General features: G+C 43.8%; 1 pseudogene; it reads left to right on the top strand.

Moving 5' to 3' along the window:
• The first annotated feature begins 7196 nt into the window (after positions 1-7196).
• LOC123991386 overlaps positions 7197-22960 on the top strand; it is a 174209-nt pseudogene continuing 158445 nt past the window's right edge.

The following is a 22960-nucleotide window of genomic DNA, read 5'->3' as shown; positions in this document are numbered from 1 at the left end:
ATGGCCTCCCTTCCTCTCTCTACCCGTATCGTACCCAACTACAATCATTATGGTCACTTAAACCCACAGCAGATATTATGAGAGTAATCATTTGCAGTGTTTGCAGCTGAGTAAGGAAAATAAACGGAGTGTGGACATTTTGGGGCAGCATGGGGTGTCGTCTGTTGGCAGTGGCTCCGGTCACGACTCCTACTCCAAACAGTCAGGCTTGTCCTGAAGACCCAGCTGATTGAAGCTGCTGCCCTAGTTGAGCCGTGTGCTGGCTGCCAATAGGAGGTCACCCGCTGGGGGGAAGTGTTAATGTACACCTAATCCCAATAACACTGCCAGAGACAGGGCTCACCAACCACACAGATCCAGAACCCTAACACACTAGTAGCATTTCAACTGGTGACGTCACTCGTTCTGAGACCTTGAAGTAGTTGTTTCCCTTGTCCCGCAAGGGCCGTGGCTTTTGTGGAGCAATAGGAAATGATGCTTCGAGGGAGGCCGTTGTTGATGTGTTCAGAGGGCCTCTGGTTGAAGCCCAGGTTGGAGCGAGGGGGGCAACGAATGCAACACTGTTACACACGCGCACACACACACACACAAATTAAGTGTACAGAGCACACTTCTGACAAAACAGAATTCAAGTTTTCTTCAATTTTCTTCAATGTTGGAAACTAGCATACGGAACAACTCTCTGCAAAATGTGTCCTTCCCGTTTGGAAAACAGTGAGGAACATAACACACAGCACCAATGGGCACGTGGGGGGAGGGTTCTTGAATTGCAACATCCAATCAAAATTCTCCAGACCTCCAAGGGAGGCGTGAAAGCGACGTGATTTTGGAGGCATACCTGTACATAAACGCCTCCGGTGTTAAATCACTGTTGAAAACTCCTAAATATTCTGCTCTCAGCAATGCAAATCAGAACCTTGTTGCTTCAAGTGATATTAATGAATGGACTTTGTTATTGTAATGGTGTACACTAACTTGAAACAGGCAGGCAGGCAGGCAGGCAGGTGTACACAGCTGCTTCTGTTGAACTATAATTCCAGACATTTTCAGTCCTCTGCCGATGAGGATCATGTTTGAAGAAGTGTCATAACACATTTGATTGTCACACAGGGGAAAGGATGCAGATGTGGGACACGGGTCCTCTTTATTTAGTGTACCAGTATAAATGTATAGCTGCGTATATATTGTTCATACTGAAATACAGTAGAAACAGGTGTGTGGTTACTATATGTTACAGTATTTAATCGATGACTCACTTAATAATGCCACGTAGTGTAAACTGGGATATCTCTCTACTCTCGCTGAATTTCCCTCCATATATTTTGTAATTTGCATATATTTACCTCCATATATTCTGTAGTATTGGCCAATGTTGTGTGCTGAATTACTGTGTTAAGGTAATGGACCTGGCAGGGTATTTAGTTGGTGTGGAACAGATGTTTATAATACATTGGAGTGGGGAGGCTTATATTCCTGTTACACACTTGTGCAAGTGTTTAATGGAAATGTGTTGTTTGCGTATCCCAACTCCTCCTGGGACACCCACAGGGAATGGGTTCACGGCCAGGGTCACCATTGTCCAGCACCCCTGGAGCAATTTGGGTTACCTGGCTTGCTCAAGGGCAAAGCAACAGAGATTTCACCTTGTAGGCTCTGGGATTCAAACCAGCAACCTTTCGGTAACTGGCCCAATGCACTAACCTCGAGGCTCTTTACATTCCGGAGGTTGTATTTACAAACATGTTAGAGAAAAATGCTGAAAATAATTTACAAAAATAAATTGTACTTGGCGGAGGAGTATTTCTGTCTGTAATAAAGCCCGTTTGTGGGGAAAAACTCATTCTGATTGGCTGGACCTGACTCCCCAGTGGTAAGCCCTCCCAGGTACACCCATGGCTGCTCCCCTGCCCAGTCATGTGAAATCTATAGATTAGGGCCTAATGAATTTATTTCAATTGACTGATTTCCTTATATTACTGTAAATATTTGAAATTGTTGCATTTGTATTTTGCTCAGTATACGTTTTAGTCATTTAACTGATGCTCTTATCCAGAGCAACTTACAGGAGTTAAATGCATTGCTCAGGGGCACATCGACCGATTTTTTTCCCCAAGCCGGCTCAGGGATTCAAACCAACGACCTTTACTGTTACTGGTCCAATGCTCTTAACCTCTAGGCTACCTGTCGCCCTGTTACCTGTCATGTAGCTCTCCCTGAATGAATGAGGAGATCGAAGATTGCAGCACCAAGGGACCAGCCCCAAGAGGGCATGAGTTTGAATCACACTTTAGCTAGCTTTCCATCCAATTGGCAACAGATTTTCACGCAAATATTCTCAAATCTGCATAAAGAAAATATGCACATTTTTAAAAACTAAAGTTCAATATGTTTCCACTCTACTGATTGTTTTGTCAAAATGGTTGTGTTAAATTGCAGATGTGCCACTCTGGTCTTGGTGCCTGTGCTCTAGCCAACAGCTTGCAGCTAGGTAGGCTAGTCTACATGATGACATTATAATGGATAAAAGCAAGAATAATTGCATTTGTCAAACGGCAGCCAAGCATCGATCATCATGTCATTCAGAATCATACCATCTATATTTATTGGAAAAGAGCATCAAGCTCATCACTGTGCACTTTTACCACCCTGCCTGTGAAGTTCATCAGAAGTTATTTCATCTGTAGCCTAATAAACTGCGTGGTTTCCCAAATCGTAGGTGGGAGGACCACACAACATATCATCGCGTGACTCCAAGTTTACTTTGATATGATGGTTATTATGTCAATATTTGCACTTAAACACATTTCCACCATTATTTTGCATAATACATTTTACAGACACAAAAATTAACAAAAAATGATGTTGGTATTTATAAAATTGTACCGAATAGTCCTGTTTCTGTCGTGCCCTGATCTGTTTCACCTGTTCCTGTGATTGTCTCCACCCCTACAGGTGTCGCTTATTTCCCCCAGTGTATTTATCCATGTGTTTCCTGTCTCTCTGTGCCAGTTCGTCTTGTATGTTTAAGTCAAGTCAACCAGTGCGTTTTTCCCATACGCCTTTTGCTATTCTTCTTTTTCTAGTCCTCCCGGTTTTGACCCTTGCCTGTTTTCTGGACTCTGTATCCACCTGCCTGACCATTCTGCCTGCCTTGACCACGAGTTTGTCTGCCACTCTGTACCTCCTGGACTCTGTATCCACCTGCCTGACCATTCTGCCTGCCTTGACCACGAGTTTGTCTGCCACTCTGTACCTCCTGGACTCTGTATCCACCTTCCTGACCATTCTGCCTGACCTGACCTCGAGTCTGTCTGCCACTCTGTATCCACCTCCTGACCATTCTGCCTGACCTGACCTCGACTGCCACTTCCTCCTGACCATCCACCTTCTGCCATTCTGACCTGACCTCGAGTTTGTCTGCCACTCTGTACCTCCTGGACTCTGTATCCACCTTCCTGACCATTCTGCCTGACCTGACCTCGAGTTTGTCTGCCACTCTGTACCTCCTGGACTCTGTATCCACCTTCCTGACCATTCTGCCTGACCTGACCTCGAGTCTGTCTGCCACTCTGTACCTCCTGGACTCTGATCTGGTTTTGACCTTTTAGCCTGTCCACGACCCTTCTCTTGCCTACCCCTTTGGATTAATAAACACTCCAACCTTCTGCATCTGGGTCTCTCTCGCCTTGTGTCATGATAGTTTCCATCACAGCTGTCGTGATTTTTAAAATTTAATTTAAGGTATGACATAAAACCTGTGGATGGAAACAGGGAGTGGTTTGTAATATAAAGTCTTTAAAAAAGCAGTGGAAAAGGTGGAAAAGTCTAAATGTTGAATCAAATTATATTTGAACTTGCTCTACTGGTTGTCTGTGAGGTTGGTCTTTCAGTGGGTCGAAATTTGAGACAAAATATACACGGAAATCATTATTTCCCCAACTTATTAGAAATGTCTGTTTCTAACACCTGCCACATGCACAAAACCATAAACACCTGCAGGACTTGGGTCAGTATGCATGCATTGAGTGCATGTACTTCCTTCTTGTGCGTGTGCCTTTGTTCACGAGAAAACAAATCTTGTTTTCCACACACAGAGGTGGGTTTAATAATACTTTCCAATGGATATTTTGTCTCAAAATTCGACCCACTGAATTGTATTAAACATTCGTGACAGACAAGCAAAGTTATGTGGGTTTTTTTCTATGTAAATGTGTGGGGTTATGCTGACGTCATCGCCGCGATTGGAACTAGGCCTCCCTGTGAGTCACGGTCTCTTGTAGCGTCTCAACCTTTCAACCTGCAGTGTAAGCATTTTCAAATAGAAGAAAGTTTAATTGTACTGGTTTGGTATTTGGCCCATTAACATGGTGGTGTTAGTCATATGATGGTCATTTGAATAATTCTGTAAATACTACTTGACATGACTTAATTCTGAAGTAAGTGCAGGCAATGTTTAATAAAGGCCCAATCCTTCATTTGAAAAACAACTTGGTGGTAAATGTCACAGGGGTTGCAACTTTAAACTGATGCGTCCCACTGGACTGAATTGGATCAATGGGGAGTTTTCCACTCAGGAAAAGCAAACAATGCTGTTTTAAAGGCAAACAAAGAGATGAAGCAGAAGAGAGAAGAGATGAGTATAAGTACATTTTGAAACCTTAAAACTGTGAAATATAACCTATTAAAAATAGGAACAAATGCCACTGTGCTGTATATATATATATGTGTATCTGGGGAAATACACAAAGGAAAAAAGTGTGTCCATTGTTGTGCATAAAAACATAATTGTAATTTTGAATCTATGCTTTGTGTGTATTTCTGGGTTGTGAGTGATGGTCTTTATTTTACCATTAAGCAGGCTACCAACCTCTGTTACATGCAATAATTCATAGAGCTCCTTAGAAAACGACTCAAGTCCTTCGTTGTTCAGAGAAGTGGTCCATTTTGTTTGAAAGCCTGAAGAAATATGCTGCAAACAGAATTAGTTTTGGCTGAATGCGCCGACGGACTCACAAGACTATTTAACACAAGCGCCATACATGACATTTTTCATAAACTTTGCACCGGGTGAAGATTGAGTTGCATGTATGTTTTCCCAGATAGACTAATGGACAGATTGATACTCAGGCTTAAATGCTTGACTTAAATGGCATCAGCAACGGTTTATCTTAATGCAATCTGGACGTTTAGATGTCGTTTTGCTCAGTTTTGGCATTCCGACAGAGATCTGCTAAGTTTTCTGCAGTGCCAAACGCCTGTTGTCAAACACTTGTTGGAATGTCGAGTGCAGTGCAGGCATCTATCAAACACTGTATGTCAAAAACATTGAGGTTTATACATAGCCGCAGGAAGTAGGGGTGCTGAGGGTGCTGCAGCACCCCCTGACAAAATCGGAATCTAAAAAAATATATGAATAAAATATCAAATAAAAGTCATGCATGGGCATTTACAACTTCTGTATTGGTGAACCGATATAGCCGTCGCAGCACCCCCACCCCAACCATCTTCCTGCTGCTATGGCCTTACAGAGCTATCCCTTCCCTCCACTCCCATCGACACTGTTCTTTCCAGAGCTTTCCCTCCACTCCCATCGACACTGTTCTTTACAGAGCTATCCCTTCCCTCCACTCCCATCGACACTGTTCTTTACAGAGCTTTCCCTCCACTCCCATCGACACTGTTCTTTACAGAGCTATCCTTCCCTCCACTCCCATCGACACAGTTCTTTACAGAGCTATCCCTTCCCTCCACTCCCATCGACACTGTTCTTTCCAGAGCTTTCCCTCCACTCCCATCGACACTGTTCTTTACAGAGCTATCCCTTCCCTCCACTCCCATCGACACTGTTCTTTACAGAGCTCCCTTCCCTCCACTCCCATCCCACTGTCCCAGAGCTCCACTCCCATCGACACTGTTCTTTACAGAGCTATCCCTCCACTCCACTCCCATCGACACTGTTCCAGAGCTATCCCTTCCCTCCACTCCCATCGACACTGTTCTTTACAGAGCTATCCCTTCCCTCCACTCCCATCGACACTGTTCTTTACAGAGCTATCCCTTCCCTCCACTCCCATCGACACTGTTCTTTACAGAGCTATCCCTTCCCTCCACTCCCATCGACACTGTTCTTTCCAGAGCTATCCCTCCACTCCCATCGACACTGTTCTTTCCAGAGCTTTCCCTCCACTCCCATCGACACTGTTCTTTACAGAGCTATCCCTTCCCTCCACTCCCATCGACACTGTTCTTTACAGAGCTATCCCTTCCCTCCACTCCCATCGACACAGATGTTCTTTTATCAGAGCTATCCCAGATTCCTCCACTCCCATCGACACTGTTCTTTACAGAGCTATCCCTTCCCTCCACTCCCATCGACACTGTTCTTTACAGAGCTATCACTTCCCTCCACTCCCATCGACACAGTTCTTTACAGAGCTATCCCTTCCCTCCACTCCCATCGACACTGTTCTTTACAGAGCTATCCCTTCCCTCCACTCCCATCGACACTGTTCACACCACTCTCCAAAGCTGCACTAACTGTTAGAGACACAGAACTTCTTTGCCCCTTTAATTTGAACCGTTGGTGCTGCTGTTCTGTTTTATTTTGGTTCCTTCTAATTAAGGTTACTAACTTCTGGGGGGGGAGGGTTATCCATGGTGTTACGTCACAGATGGGTTCTGATTTATCCACAGTGTTATGTCACAGATGGGTTCTGATTTATCCATGGTGTTATGTCACAGATGGGTTCTGATTTATCCACGGTGTTATGTCACAGATGGGTTCTGATTTATCCATGGTGTTATGTCACAGATGGGTTCTGATTTATCCATGGTGTTATGTCACAGATGGGTTCTGATTTATCCATGGTGTTATGTCACAGATGGGTTCTGATTTATCCATGGTGTTATGTCACAGATGGGTTCTGATTTATCCATGGTGTGATGTCACAGATGGGTTCTGATTTATCCATGGTGTTATGTCACAGATGGGTTCTGATTTATCCACGGTGTGATGTCACAGATGGGTTCTGATTTATCCATGGTGTTATGTCACAGATGGGTTCTGATTTATCCATGGTGTTACGTCACAGATGGGTTCTGATTTATCCATGGTGTTACGTCACAGATGGGTTCTGATTTATCCACGGTGTGATGTCACAGATGGGTTCTGATTTATCCACGGTGTGATGTCACAGATGGGTTCTGATCTGATGTGTTACTTGCTGCCTTGTTGTTTTGCAGCTTGTCTGTTCCGGTACAATGGGTTCTCTTTTGTCTACCTCATCTACCTCCTGCTCATCCCACTGTTCCCAGAACCCACCAAAACGACAATGCAAGGTAAGAAATGTTTCCTCCATGATGAATTCCAGTGAACTTATTTAGTCAGGTTTGTTTCTTTCAGTGGATGTGTTCTTACTGTACAGCTCTCTTCCGTCAGTGTAGGGGCCACATATGTTTTGGTATGAGGATGTGGAGATAACAGTTATCTGTCTGAGCGTCAACTGACACATACAGTACTTTTAGAGACTCTTAACTGGTAATTCCTTGAGTAAACAAATCAAATCAAACCAAACAATCCATTTTAAAGAGCCAGAGGTTAAATAGCCTACATTATCAGGGTTTATGGATGGCCTCGGCCTAAACCTAGGATTTACAACATTCAGTGACAGAATGATTTCAGACTCCTCAGCGTCTGTGTCAGAGGAGACGGGGATGAGAAATGATGGTGCTACACACACACACACACACACACACACACACACACACACACACACACACACACACACACACACACACACACACACACACACACACACACACACACACACACACACACACACACACACACACACACACACACACACACACACACACACACACACACACACACACGCACACTCACACGCATACACACACACACACACACCATATATGTCCTTAAAATATAGAGGACACATTTCCTGTACGGTTTTCCTTCATGTGCACCTCAATCTTTACCATCTCAGTTCGAATATGGCTTTCATTGTACACTGTAAGCCTTCCGTTAAATATAAGATACATCTCCTCTTAACACTACCTCCCAAAATGTGTGACAGCCAGGCAGGGGTAACACCACTCAGGAAAAGGGAGGGAGGACAGAGTGAGATGAAAGAATGCAGCTTCTGCCTGTCTACACAGAGACACATGCACTCCTACTTCACTTTCCCCTTAAGTGTCAGCTGGCCACAAGTTCAACTCTATCTCTCTCTCTCTCTCTCTCTGTCTCTCAGTCTACTCAGTCTCTCTGGCTCTCTGTCTCTCTCTATCAGTCTCTCTCTATCTGTCTCTCTCTCTCTGTCTGTCTGTCTGTCTCTCTACTCTCAGTCTCTCTGGCTACTATCAGTCTCTCTGGCTCTCTCTACTCTCTGGCTACTATCAGTCTCTCTGGCTACTCTCAGTGTCTCTGTCTCTCTTTCTCTCTCTGTCTCTCTCTCTCTCACTCTCTGTCATTCAATTCGATTGAATTTATTGGCATGGCAAGTTCATTATTACTTTCATTGTCAATGTAAACATATTGAAAAAAAAAGAATAATATATATATATTTATATATAAATAAATGGTGGGACCAACAGCAATAATAATAGTCGTAGTGGACATGGGATTACCATGAGAACAATACATTAAAGCAGTGGTAGTGGACCAGTGTCAACATGGCTACTATCAGTGTCTCTGGCTACTATCAGTACCTCTGGCTACTATCAGTACCTCTGGCTACTATCAGTGTCTCTGGCTACTATCAGTACCTCTGGCTACTATCAGTGTCTCTGGCTACTATCAGTACCTCTGGCTACTATCAGTGTCTCTGGCTACTATCAGTGTCTCTGGCTACTATCAGTACCTCTGGCTACTATCAGTACCTCTGGCTACTATCAGTACCTCTGGCTACTATCAGTGTCTCTGGCTACTATCAGTGTCTCTGGCTACTATCAGTACCTCTGGCTACTATCAGTGTCTCTGGCTACTATCAGTACCTCTGGCTACTATCAGTACCTCTGTCTACTATCAGTACCTCTGGCTACTATCAGTGTCTCTGGCTACTATCAGTGTCTCTGGCTACTATCAGTACCTCTGGCTACTATCAGTGTCTCTGGCTACTATCAGTGTCTCTGGCTACTATCAGTGTCTCTGGCTACTATCAGTACCTCTGGCTACTATCAGTACCTCTGGCTACTATCAGTGTCTCTGGCTACTATCAGTGCCTCTGGCTACTATCAGTGTCTCTGGCTACTATCAGTACCTCTGGCTACTATCAGTGTCTCTGGCTACTATCAGTGTCTCTGGCTACTATCAGTGTCTCTGGCTACTATCAGTGTCTCTGGCTACTATCAGTGTCTCTGGCTACTATCAGTGTCTCTGGCTACTATCAGTACCTCTGGCTACTATCAGTGTCTCTGGCTACTATCAGTACCTCTGGCTACTATCAGTACCTCTGGCTACTATCAGTGTCTCTGGCTACTATCAGTACCTCTGGCTACTATCAGTGTCTCTGGCTACTATCAGTACCTCTGGCTACTATCAGTGTCTCTGGCTACTATCAGTACCTCTGGCTACTATCAGTGTCTCTGGCTACTATCAGTGTCTCTGGCTACTATCAGTGTCTCTGGCTACTATCAGTGTACCTCTGGCTACTATCAGTGTCTCTGGCTACTATCAGTACTCTGGCTACTATCAGTGTCTCTGGCTACTATCAGTACCTCTGGCTACTATCAGTACCTCTGGCTACTATCAGTGTCTCTGGCTACTATCAGTACCTCTGGCTACTATCAGTGTCTCTGGCTACTATCAGTACCTCTGGCTACTATCAGTGTCTCTGGCTACTATCAGTGTCTCTGGCTACTATCAGTACCTCTGGCTACTATCAGTACCTCTGGCTACTATCAGTACCTCTGGCTACTATCAGTGTCTCTGGCTACTATCAGTGTCTCTGGCTACTATCAGTACCTCTGGCTACTATCAGTACCTCTGGCTACTATCAGTACCTCTGGCTACTATCAGTACCTCTGGCTACTATCAGTGTCTCTGGCTACTATCAGTGTCTCTGGCTACTATCAGTGTCTCTGGCTACTATCAGTGTCTCTGGCTACTATCAGTACCTCTGGCTACTATCAGTGTCTCTGGCTACTATCAGTGTCTCTGGCTACTATCAGTACCACTGGCTACTGTCAGTACCTCTGGCTACTATCAGTGTCTCTGGCTACTATCAGTGTCTCTGGCTACTATCAGTACCTCTGGCTACTATCAGTGTCTCTGGCTACTATCAGTGTCTCTGGCTACTATCAGTACCTCTGGCTACTATCAGTACCTCTGGCTACTATCAGAGACACTGGCTACTATCAGTGTCTCTGGCTACTGTCAGTACCTCTGGCTACTGTCAGTACATCTGGCTACTATCAGTACCTCTGGCTAATGTCAGTACCTCTGGCTACTGTCAGTACCTCTGGCTACTGTCAGTACCTCTGGCTACTATCAGTGTCTCTGGCTACTGGTGAGAAATACGTTTTTAGTCACTCCATCTGGTATTCTGGATTTACTATATACTTTTTGACAATGTATTTAAATGAATTATATATAGCCATTGATTATTGATGAATATAACTTATAAATGCCTCATGAGCTTAGTTCAACTGTCATACCTAATGATAACCCCAAATATAAACTTGTTTTACTCCAATATTTGTCAACAAAAGTAAATATTGAAAAAACACTATATAGCCTCAAAACATGATTAAAACTATTATGTTGATGTCATTGATGGTCAGTCCTTGCATCCATAGCTCTGTCTATGAGTTTGAGAGTAGTTACATTTCACCAGCCCCATCCCTTGGCTTCTTACCAAAACAGGGGTGGGTAGAATTCCAGACGTGTCAGAGCATGCAACACGTGCCTGTCAGTCATGTGTCTCTTGTCTCTTGGGGGGGGGATCTTGACCAAATATTAAATGGCGTTACAGTTTTGTGGTTCCCATTTATTATTATTTTTTGATGATGAAGCAGCTGAGGCAGCCAAATGGACAGAGACAAAAAAAAACTGCGATAGAACAAGATCATATGCCGGTGATGGACAATCAAGAAGTGATAGAGGTCAGGGTTCAAAAGTAAAGACTTCTCTGTTCTTCTAGCAGCTGGCTGCGGAGTGGTGGACAGATTGAGACCTTGAGATCTTTCCTCTTCTTGTCATTCTCCTCCAGCTGTTTCCCTCCATCACAACTCCAGTGTAAGGCTTCAGTCCCATCTCCACTCTCCTGGAAAAAAATAGACATCAATTAGTTATTTTCCTCAAGTCCTTTATAAACCAAAATGTTCTCTGATTTTACCCAGCTTTTCTAATAAAGCTTGAGTGACCATCCATATGTCATCCTCCGCGACCTTTGTGGTCAAGCAGCTAATTAAAGGTCATGTTTAGTCAAATTCAATAGGGCTCGATCCAATCATACCCGCATTCCGGAATTCACGCAGTTGGTGTTATTCCCACAGTCAAATCCAAACTGTGAGGAAGACAGCAAACATTACTATTGAAGAGACACAAACAATAAAACCAACTTGTGCAGTGGTATAACTGTTTGGAGAAGTCAGCCAGAGTGTCATGGGCTGATGCACTTTATCAACCAACCAAAACCTTGATGTAAACAACCCAGACCTCGCTAATTGACACAAAAGTCGTTTCCCCCGATGACTTGGGTTCTATATAAGTTTCCTCCGAGGAATCTCTGTAATACAATACAACACCACAATCCCAGCAAACTCCAGTACCCCACTACTCCGAGCCATCCTGAAAGGACGGTAATACAAACATACGTAATCTGTCCTTGGAGAGGGGGACGCAGGAGACAAGAAGGCTTCCTGAGGAAACAGAGCTCAATGGAGAGGTCGTCACCAGGGCACCCCAGGCCCACGCCTCCCTAAACCCCTCTTGTCTCTTTTCCCCAGGAAGCCGATGAGTCACCAGCACCGTTCACACAATGAGCTGCCTATCTGCCTGCCATCCCACCTTCCCCCTCTCTCTCTTTGAATCCTGCCTCAATGCAACCTGTCAACCAGGACCCTCTGGGTCCCTCCGTTAAGGCAAACTGACAGTGAGGCTTTGACTCATTGGATATTATATCATGTGGATTGTATTTGAACTTTTATTGATGTTTCATAACGTTTGATGGCCCAGTGCAGTCAAAATGTGATTTTCCTGTGTTTTATATATATTTCCACTCTATGAGGTTGTGAAATTGTAAAAATGATGATAATTCCCTTTTAGTGTAAGAGCTGTTTGAAAAGAACACCTGAAATCTCAGTTGTTGTTGTGGCATGGCCTTTTGGCCTGCCTGGTGACATCAGTTAATATACCAATAAGAAAGAGAGTTCCAAACCTCTCTGTCAATAACAGCAGGTTTTCAGTTTTCCCCCCTCTACTCAGGCTACTCCCAGACAGTCCTAGCAAAGTTTTTGCTTGAAATTGCTCTTTGCTAAGAAGCTATTTTTGTACATTTTTGACCGTTTTAATTGAAAACAATCACAGTAAGGTACTTAATTGTTACTCAGAAATTATTTGATATTCAGATAAAAACAACTGCATTGGACCTTTACATTTTATAGAAATGGGATCAATTGCTTGTTCAGCACTGAATTTAATAACAATAGTGCAAAATGTTAAGGGAGGCTGAAGAATGCAAGTTTCTGCATCACTGTCTGTTGACCAGTCAACTAGCTCTTTCTTTTGAGGTTGCATTCCAAGTGTAATACTGAATGCTGGCTTGGGCCGGCTCCTTGAACACTTCTTTGTTCATTGACAATATTCTTTGGCAGCCGATGAGGTCATGTCCCACACACACACACACACACACACACACACACACACACACACACACACACACACACACACACACACACACACACACACACACACACACACACACACACACACACACACACACACACACACACACACACACACACACACACACACACACACACACACACACACACACATGCGCACGAGCATGCGCACATGCCTCTGACACATCAGAAAGTATCATTAGAGACTGGTTCACAATTTGTTTCCTTGATGGATTAAACATTAGTTAGCTTTTTTGTTAGCTGTAGCATTTGCTACATTTGCTACAGCTAACTCAAATTAAATCAAACTTTGTCACATGCGCCGAATACAACCATGAAATGCAAGCCCTTAACCAAATGCAGTTCAAGAAGAGTTAAGAAAATATTTACTAAATAAACTTAAGTAAAAAATTATGAAAAGTAAGACAATAAAATAACAATAACGAGGCTATATACAGTTAGTTTAGTTGAGGGAATTTGTACATGTAGGTAGGGGTAAAGTGACTATGCATAGATAATAAACAGCGAGTAGCAGCAGTGGGGGGTTTCAATGTAAATAGTCCGGTGGCCATTTGATTAATTGTTCAGTCTTATGGGTTGGGGATAGAAGCTGATAAGGAGCCTTTTAGTCCAAGACTTGGCGCTCCGGTACCGCTTGCCGTGCGGGAGCAGAGAGAACAGCCTATGACTTGAGTGGCTGGAGTTTTTGACCATTTTTGAAGCTTTTCTCTGACACAGCCTACTATATAGGTGCTGGATGGCAGGAAGCTTGGCCCTAGTGATGTACTAGGCTGTATGCACTACCCTCTGTAGCGCCTTTCGGTCAGATGCCGAGCATTTGCCATACCATGCTCTCGATCGTGCAGCTGTATAACTTTTTTAGGATCTGGGGACCCATGCCAAATCTTTTCAGTCTCCTGAGGGGGAAAAGGTGTTGTCGTGCCCTCTTCACATCTGTCTTTGTGTGTTTGGACCATGATAGTTTGTTGGTGATGTGGACACCAAGGAACTTGAAACTCTCGACCAGCTTCAATCCAGACCACGTAGTCATGAGTGAACAGGGAGTACAGGAGAGGACTAAGTACACACCCCCGAGGGGCCCCAGTGTTGAGGATCAGCATGTCAGACATGTTGTTGTCTACCCTTACCACCTGGTGGCGGCCCATCAGGAAGTCCAGGATCCAGTTGCAGAGGGAGGTGTTTAGTCCCAGGGTCCTTAGCTTAGTAATGTGCCGTTTGGGGACTATGGTGTTTGTCGTGATGTTGTATTAGTTAATGTGAAGACTGTTGTTCATCGAATGATTCAAAGTTTCTAATTGCGTGATTAACTGAATCAAGCAATTATTAACTCATGGTGCCCTGGGGCACCATGGGAAAACTAGTTTTTATTGAGTTTCTATTTCCCAAATTAACTCAAAGAATATCAGAATATCGATTTTACAACAGCCGCTAATTAACCAGTTACCTCTACAATCTCGTTCTGAACGTCGTATAGTCCGTGAATCTGCAAGGACCCGGGTCTCACCAATGAGTTCGGACCAGGGTCTCACCAATGAGTTCGGACCAGGGTCTCACCAATGAGTTCGTAACACACCAATGTTAGTTGAATATTTATTTAATAGAAAGCTAAAATGATGACAAGAGATACACATAGAAAAAAAAACACATTATAGGCTATCGATTAGAACTTAGTATAACGGGCCAACACACTATAGTTCGGACCAGGGTCTAACCAAAATGGGGATTTCAAATGAGTTCGAGAGACCAATCTTAGTTGAAAATTTAATAGAAAGCTAAATGATGAGAAATATACATTTGGGTGAATTTGTCAGCTATGCTATTCTAACTTAGCCTTGCCCCAAACTGCCGCTAACTTAAATGGGTCAGAATATAATGATGTAATTACGTGAGGAAATACCTCCGAGTGATTCTTGTGTGGACCTATTCAGGGGACCTTCAGGCTGCTGCTCTTATTGGTCAGAATATAATGATGTAATTACGTGAGGAAGACCTCCGAGGATTCTCTGTGTGGACCGTTCAGGGGACCGTTCAAACTGCTGCTCTTATTGGTCAGAATATAATGATGTAATTAAGTGAGGAAGACCTCAGAGGATTCTCTGTGTGGACCGTTCAGGGGACCGTTCAGGGGACCGTTCTGCTGCTCGATGACGCACTTCTCCGGCACACTTTCTGGTCGTCCTCACAATGTCAGTGTCCTTTTGGCTTAGGAGTCTGTTCCCTCACCCTTGCTCTGGAAGGGGTCTTCTGAGGACAGACAGCTCTGTAGCTCAGAGCTCACAGCGTTGGAATGAAACAGTGTAGATACCACGGCTAGGTGGTTCGACTTGAATTCAGCCGCTTAGACACAGCTACTCATCCGTAGCTTGGGTAGAAAAAGATTTCTTTGTCTTCAAACTTTTTGGGTTTGTTTACTTTTTAGAGCTTGGGTCACATAGTCTTCTCTGTAAATTCTTTACTCACAGGTTTTATACCCTTGTGTCAGAAGTGGGTGTAACCGCCTTTAGGGCAATTCTCTGGGCGTACCAAATTAAGAGCAAGGTCTAGGTTTTTCTCAAATCCAATTTTAGACAACTAACTTAACATTTCATCTTTACCAAAACATTCCCTTTGATTTGGACATTTTCCACACAACGTACAATGTATAAACATCAAACATATACTAGGAAAACTCTTCACGTTACAATATTTCTGTAATAACGTCATCTATTAACCTTCAATAACAACACAAAAATGACATACATTTTCATATTCCATCTATCGTCATGACCACCATTGTGGCTGACGGAAACCATTGTTCCCTTTATAAATAAAGTCCCTTTATTTCATGTTTAATGTTCTGAGGCTGGTTCTCCATAGTAACAGGACAAAGGAATTTGTGAGGGGTCATAAAACCCCCCACATCTTCAGACCCCTAGATCTCTCCTCCTCTGTTTTTGGTTGAGAGATAATCTGTAGGGTTGTGGTCTCCTGTAACTTGACCTGATCAGGACAGTCATGACATGTTGAACACTGAGCTGTAGTCAATTAATAACAGCATTCTCACATAGGTGTTCCTGTTGTCCAGGTGGGAAAGGACAGTGTGTAGTACGATTGAGATTGGCTCATCTGGGGATCTATTGGGGCGGTATGCAAACTGGAGTGGATCTTAGGGATGAGGTTGTTGATGTGAGCCGAAACCAGCCTTTCAAAGCACTCCATGGCTACTGATGTGAGTGCTATGTGGCAGGTTACCTTCACTTCCTTAGGCACAGGGACTATGTTGGTCTGCTTGAAACATGTAGGTATTACAGACTCAGTCAGGTAAAGGGTGAAAATCTCAGTGAAGACACTTGCCAGTTGGTCCACGCATGCTTTGAGTACACGTCCTGGTAATCCATCTGGACCGCGGCTTTGTGAATGATAACACTCTCAGTAGCTGACGTGAACAAGACCTTTGAAGAGGTCAACACACAGTCGCCCAGAACAGCTGATGCTCTCTTTTATTCTTCAGTGTTGCTTGACTCGAAGCGAACACAAAAGGCATTTAGCTCATCTGGTAGGCTCGAGTCACTGGGCAGCTCGCAGCTGTGTTTCCCTTATTAGTCCGTAATAATTTTCAAGCCCTGCCACATCCGACGAGCATCAAAGCCAGTGTAGTAGGATTCAATCTTAATCCTGTACTGATGCTTTGCCTGTTTGATGGTTCGTCTGAGGGCATACCGGGATTTCTTATAAGCGTCCAGATTAGTGTCCCGCTCCTTGAAAGTGGCAGCTCTAGACTTTTGCTTGGTGTGGATGTTGCCTGTAATCCATGGCTTCTGGTTGGGAAATGTATGTACGGTCACTGTGGGGACGACGTTGTCTGTCATGCATAGGTGTAATAGGTGGCAGGGAAGTCAGGCGCAGGAGAGTCAAATGGAGTGTAAATATGGAGTCTTTTAATAAAGTTCCAAGAGTATGCTCCATAACAATAAATGTACAAACAAACAAAACATGGGTACGAGGACCCGACGCGCACCTATACAAACACTCACACTACACTGACAACAAATCAATCTCTGACAAAGACATGAGGGGAAACAGAGGGTTAAATACACAACAGGTAATGAATGGGATAGAAAACAGGTGTGTGGGAAGACAAGACAAAACCAATGGAAAATGAAAAAAGGATCAATGATGGCTAGAAGACCGGTGACGTCGAACGCCGAGCACCGCCCGAACAAGGAGAGGCAACGACTTCGGTAGAAGTCGTGACATTGTCGATACACTTATTGATGAAGCCGATGACTGAGATGGTATACTCCTCAATGCCATTACCTAGTAATATCACTGCACTCCTTTCCTCAGCATTCTAGGCCTAGTAGTATCACTCCACTCCTTTCCTCAGCATTCTAGGCCTAGTAGTATCACTCCACTCATTTCCTCAGCATTCTAGGCATAGTAGTATCACTCCACTCCTTTCCTCAGCATTCTAGGCCTAGTAATATCACTCCACTCCTTTCCTCAACATTCTAGGCCTAGTAATATCACTCCACTCCTTTCCTCAACATTCTAGGCATAGTAGTATCACTCCACTCCTTTCCTCAAAATTCTAGGCCTAGTAATATCACTCCACTCCTTTCCTCAACATTCTAGGCCTAGTAATATCACTCCACTCCTTTCCTCAGCATTCTAGGCCTAGTAATATCACTCCACTCCTTTCCTCAACATTCTAGGCCTAGTAATATCACTCCACTCCTTTCCTCAACATTCTAGGCATAGTAGTATCACTCCAATCCTTTCCTCAGCATTCTAGGCCTAGTAATATCACTCCACTCCTTTCCTCAACATTCTAGGTATAGTAGTATCACTCCTCCTTTCCTCAGCATTCTAGGCCTAGTAGTATCACTCCACTCCTTTCCTCAACATTCTAGGCCTAGTAGTATCACTCCACTCCTTTCCTCAACATTCTAGGCCTAGTAGTATCACTCCACTCCTTTCCTCAGCATTCTAGGCCTAGTAGTATCACTACACTCCTTTCCTCAACATTCTAGGCATAGTAGTATCACTCCACTCCTTTCCTCAGCATTCTAGGCATAGTAGTATCACTCCATTCCTTTCCTCAACATTCTAGGCATAGTAGTATCACTCCACTCCTTTCCTCAACATTCTAGGCCTAGTAGTATCACTCCACTCCTTTCCTCAACATTCTAGGCATAGTAGTATCACTCCACTCCTTTCCTCAGCACTCCACTTTAATCTAAATGCACAATTATACCTAATATGTATTTTCTTCACACCACAGTCTAATATGTCTTGGGACTTGCACACAAAGAATTCTCTCCAGGCTGGTTTAGACCTGTATTCATTCCTAGAGCAGCTTAAAGGGGATGTGGCATGTGAAGGTAACTGTGGCCTGGTAGCACAATTTAGATTTCTTGCTAGGCTGTAATTAAAGGGTAAGTGCTTTCCACTAGATTACTCCAGATGAAACAGATTACACATCGAGTGGGTATGTAACATAGTATTAACACAAAGCTCAATTTAACTTGGAAAAGTAAAGGGACAAACAGGTGGTATGTATGTATTTACAGTATCCTGGTTTATAATATAATATATAATAATATATGAAAGTAGGATTACAATGTTTTTCTAATGTTATAGTTTTCCAACTGAACAAAAAAGTGGATTACAATGTTTTAATGTTATAGTTTTCAACAACAAAATGTCAACAACTTAGATTTTGAGTTATTTTGAGTCAACATGCATTTTGAGTCATTTTACATTTAAAATCATTTTGAGTAACCAAAATGAACCTTAAAACATTGGGCCATATTTAATCAGAGCCAGTAATTTGTTTGGCTGATTAGGGCGTTTACATCCCTTATGATTAGATGTAGTAAAATCATCCAAACACACTATTTGTACTGCTATTGACAATGGCTCCCATGACAAAGCTAATCAATGCCAATCAAATTTGTCAACTGAAATAGTGGTGTTTCAATTGACTAAACCAGTGTTTCCCAAGCTGTGGGGGGGTCAGTCTGCTGGGGTGTTGTCAATAGGAGGCGCTATACATTTTGGCCCGACTCTGTCATATGTGTAAGTTGGCCTCTAAATGAGTTTGGGAACTAATAGACTACACTACTACATGCATGTACATTGTGTACAGTTATTCTTGGGGAGGCAGGTAGCCTAGTGGTTAGAGCATTGGGCCAAGAACTGAAAGTTTGCTGGATCGCATCCCAGGGCTTACAAGGTAAAATTATTTATATTTTTTATTTAACTAGGCAAGTCAGTTAAGAACAATTTCTTATTTTCAATGACAGCCTAGGAACAGTGGGTTAACTGCCTTGTTCAGGGGCAGAACGACAGAATTTTTGCCTTGTCAACTCTGGGATTTCATCTTGCAACCTTTCGGTTACAAGTCTAACACTCTAACCACTAGGCTACCTGCCGCCACAAATCTGTCGTTCTGCCCCTGAACAAGTTGGTTAACCCACTGTTCCCTGGTAGGCCGTCATTGCAAATAAGAATTTGTTCTTAACTGACACGTATAGTTCAATTTTAAAAATGATTCTCTTGGTCTGACAGTATGGACTCACAAATCTGCTGTTCTCTCTCTATTAGAACTGCAGTATAATAATAATCACAATAATGTGATTTACTCCTGATCACTGCTTTGTGATGGCCCATAAAGAGCTCTACTTTTGGGCAACAGGATTGGCAAGGAGCAGCTTTCAAAAAAATTAGATGTTATGATGGGCCAACGGAAGCCAAGTTGCAACTCAAGCATCGTTGGCCCCACGCAAGCCAGACACGACCTAGGGGCCCTTTTCAATGAGCTAAGCAGCTCACTCCCAAGGCTTGGCAGCCTGCACTTCTCCCAGGGACAATCTTTAAATGCGATTAAGTTGATGAAATTTCAGAATTCAGATAACAGTCGTGGGAATTAAAAACATGTGGGGCTTGCGCCAAACACACACCATCCGCTCGCCAGTTTCCTTTCACTGGCATCCTGAGATCCAGATTCATACCTTCCTTTAATCTCAACATTAATTCAAACACAGTGGTGAATGGAAGAGGAGAGAAAATGGAGGGAGAGAGGGAGAGAGGGAGAGAGGGAGAGAGAGAGAGAGAGAGAGGGAGAGAGAGAGAGAGAGAAATAGGGCTAAATCGCAAGTTTTTTTGTTGCTGTTGTTGGAATATGCCACGGCAACCTCCTCAAATTATTCTGTAAAACACACACACACACACACACACACACACACACACACACACACACACACACACACACACACACACACACACACACACACACACACACACACACACACACACACACACACACACACACACACACACACACACACACACACACACACACACACACACACACACACACACACACACACAACACAACACATCTGGTCCATATTTGAGTTTACTGTGTGAGTATCGCCTTTCTCTCAGTGGTGTTTTTGAGAATTTCCTGGTACTTCTAATGGTTTCTATACATGCTACAACGTCTATCAGAAGCCATTGTGAACATTCATGCTGAATCAATACGAGATTGAATATGATCCCTTATTGATGTCAACAGTTAAATCCACTTCAATCAGTGTAGATGAAGGGGAGGAGACAGGTTAAAGAAGGATTTTTAAGCCTTGAGACAATTGAGAAATGGATTGTGAATGTGTGCCATTCTGAGTGTGAATGAGCAAGACAAAAGATTTAAGAACCGAGTATGGTACTAGGTGCCAGTCACACCGGTTTGTGTCAAGAACTGTAGTGCTGCTGGGTTTTTCCATGCTCAATAGTGTCCTGTGTGTATCAAGAATGGTCCACAACCCAAAGGACATCCAGCCAACTTGACACAACTGTGGGAAGCATTGGAGTCAACATTGGCCAGCATCCCTGTGGAACGCTTTCGACACCTTATAGAGTTCAAGCCCCAACGAATTGAGGCTGCTCTGAGAGCAAAAGTGTGTGTGTGTGTGTGTGTGTGTGTGTGTGTGTGTGTGTGTGTGTGTGTGTGTGTGTGTGTGTGTGTGTGTGTGTGTGTGTGTGTGTGTGTGTGTGTGTGTGTGTGTGTGTGTGTGTGTGTGGTGGGGGGGGTTGGTATACTCAGTGTATATACTACTCTCCTTCTTCGACTGTCCCCATAGGATAACCCTTTTTGGTTCCAGGTAGAACCATTTTGGGTTCCATGTAGAAACCTCAAAACGGTTCTAATTGGAATCAAAAGCTTTTTCCCTGGAACCAACCAGGGTTATTCAAAGGGTTCTCCTATGTGGATAGACAAATGACCCTTTTAGGGTCTAGATGGCACCTTTTTCTTCTAACAGTGTACATGAATAGGTTCATTGATGTCTTTTCCACAACAGTATCTCATTGTAATGTACATACCAGGTTGCCACTCCAACTCATTTCCATATCTCTTGCAAGACAATAACAAAAATGATAACCAGTAGGTGTTTATGATGTAACGTGTCCTCTGTTTGATGTGTGGAGCCTCATGAAAAGTGTGTAGTGGCTCCCTCTCTTTGTCATACATACAGCCTGTTATGGAAGAGAACCACAATAGATGGGGATGTAGGGGTGTGTGAAAGTTACCCTGCAGCCATGTTGGGTTGGAATAATACATCTCAAATGTCTAATCTAAAACAAACTATAATTGGATGCTCAAGACCATTCACTGAAAACCCCTTTATTGGCTGCAATTGCAGCAAATGCAATGTTAATACACCACAGATTTGACATTTGACTTTAATTGTAGCCCCAGTGTTTTACAGGAAGTTCAATCCAATGTTAGACGTATACCTGAAGTTTGGCTCTAAGTTGATCAACCTGCAGACAACGCCATATGTGAGCACAATATTTGATTCATAACATAATTAAATGAGGGAGTCACACTTTCTAAGTGACAGAGATAGCTGAGTGTCCCTACTAGGACAGTGTCCATATCAGGATAGCATCACGTTTCTATGGAAGTCTGAGTCACAAGGCGTTGGTGTCAGAAGTGGGATCATTAATCCTTAAAGAGAGATGGAAGTGTCTCTTTGGGAGTTTACAGGAGTGTTCCCCTGCTCAGTGTCAGGCTCCTAACACAGTTAGGGGCTGACACACGCCTAGGGAGTTCTCTCTCACACGTTTTGAGCTAGTGTCAGCATCTCGCTGACTTAAATGGAAGGTGCCAATTTGTTAGCTGAATTTGATACCTTGCTTAGAGTTATGGATCCATAGTTAGGAATATTACACGTACTTGTTTGTTTTGATGAAAACCTGCCAACATCTTGTTTGGATCTGCCATGAACTGAGTGTGCTTTTCTGCTTCCTGGTTAGATGTTGTTACACGTTTGAAGGTAAGACCCAGGTGCAGACAATGTTGAATAACAAAAGTTTATTCATTTGAACACTGGCAGGCAAAGGTACAGGATGGCAGGCAGGCAAGCTCAGGGTCAATTCAGGCAGAGGACGGTAATCCAGAGTATTGGGGCAAAGGTTCTGGATGGCAGGCAGGCTCAGGGTCAGGGTCAGGGCAGGCAGAAAGGACAAAATTATAAAACAGGAAAGTAGACCAGGCAGGAGCAAGGGGAAAAACAGAGGACAGAGGGCTGTGAGACATGGGTTCAATTCTAGACACAGGAAATAGGAGTAGGAAGTAATGGAGGGTACGGCGCAACAGAGGACAAACAGCAAAGGGGTTAATAATGGAGGGAAAGCTGGGGAGCTGGGGGGAAAGGTTTTGGCTTCCGGGTGTGTAGCCGCGGGGCAATGGGGGCGTGCCAGCGCATCTGGCTTGACCTTCTTGGATACCGGTCGGGGCTCCGAAAGCGAAGTGGCCCGGGCCTTACTGAACCCCTCCGGGAGGTCCTGGTACTCCACTGGGCTGGCGAAGAGGTCCGTGGCAAAGCCCCCAGGAAGATGTCCCAGGGCAGGCAGAGCTTCAGGCAATGAGTGTGGCAGAACGGACTCCAGCCCACGATTGCACCAGTATACCAGTTAATAGAGGGATTGTGTCGCTGGAGCCAAGAGAATCCCAATACCACGGGAACCTGCGGAGACTCAACCAGCAGGAATTGGATTGTCTCACTGTGGTTCTCCGACACTTGTA

This window comes from Oncorhynchus gorbuscha, linkage group LG12 (genome assembly GCF_021184085.1).
Source record: "Oncorhynchus gorbuscha isolate QuinsamMale2020 ecotype Even-year linkage group LG12, OgorEven_v1.0, whole genome shotgun sequence".
NCBI lineage: Eukaryota > Metazoa > Chordata > Actinopteri > Salmoniformes > Salmonidae > Oncorhynchus > Oncorhynchus gorbuscha.
Note: the sequence above shows the minus strand (reverse complement) of the source record. Positions and strands in the feature narration are given on the sequence as shown.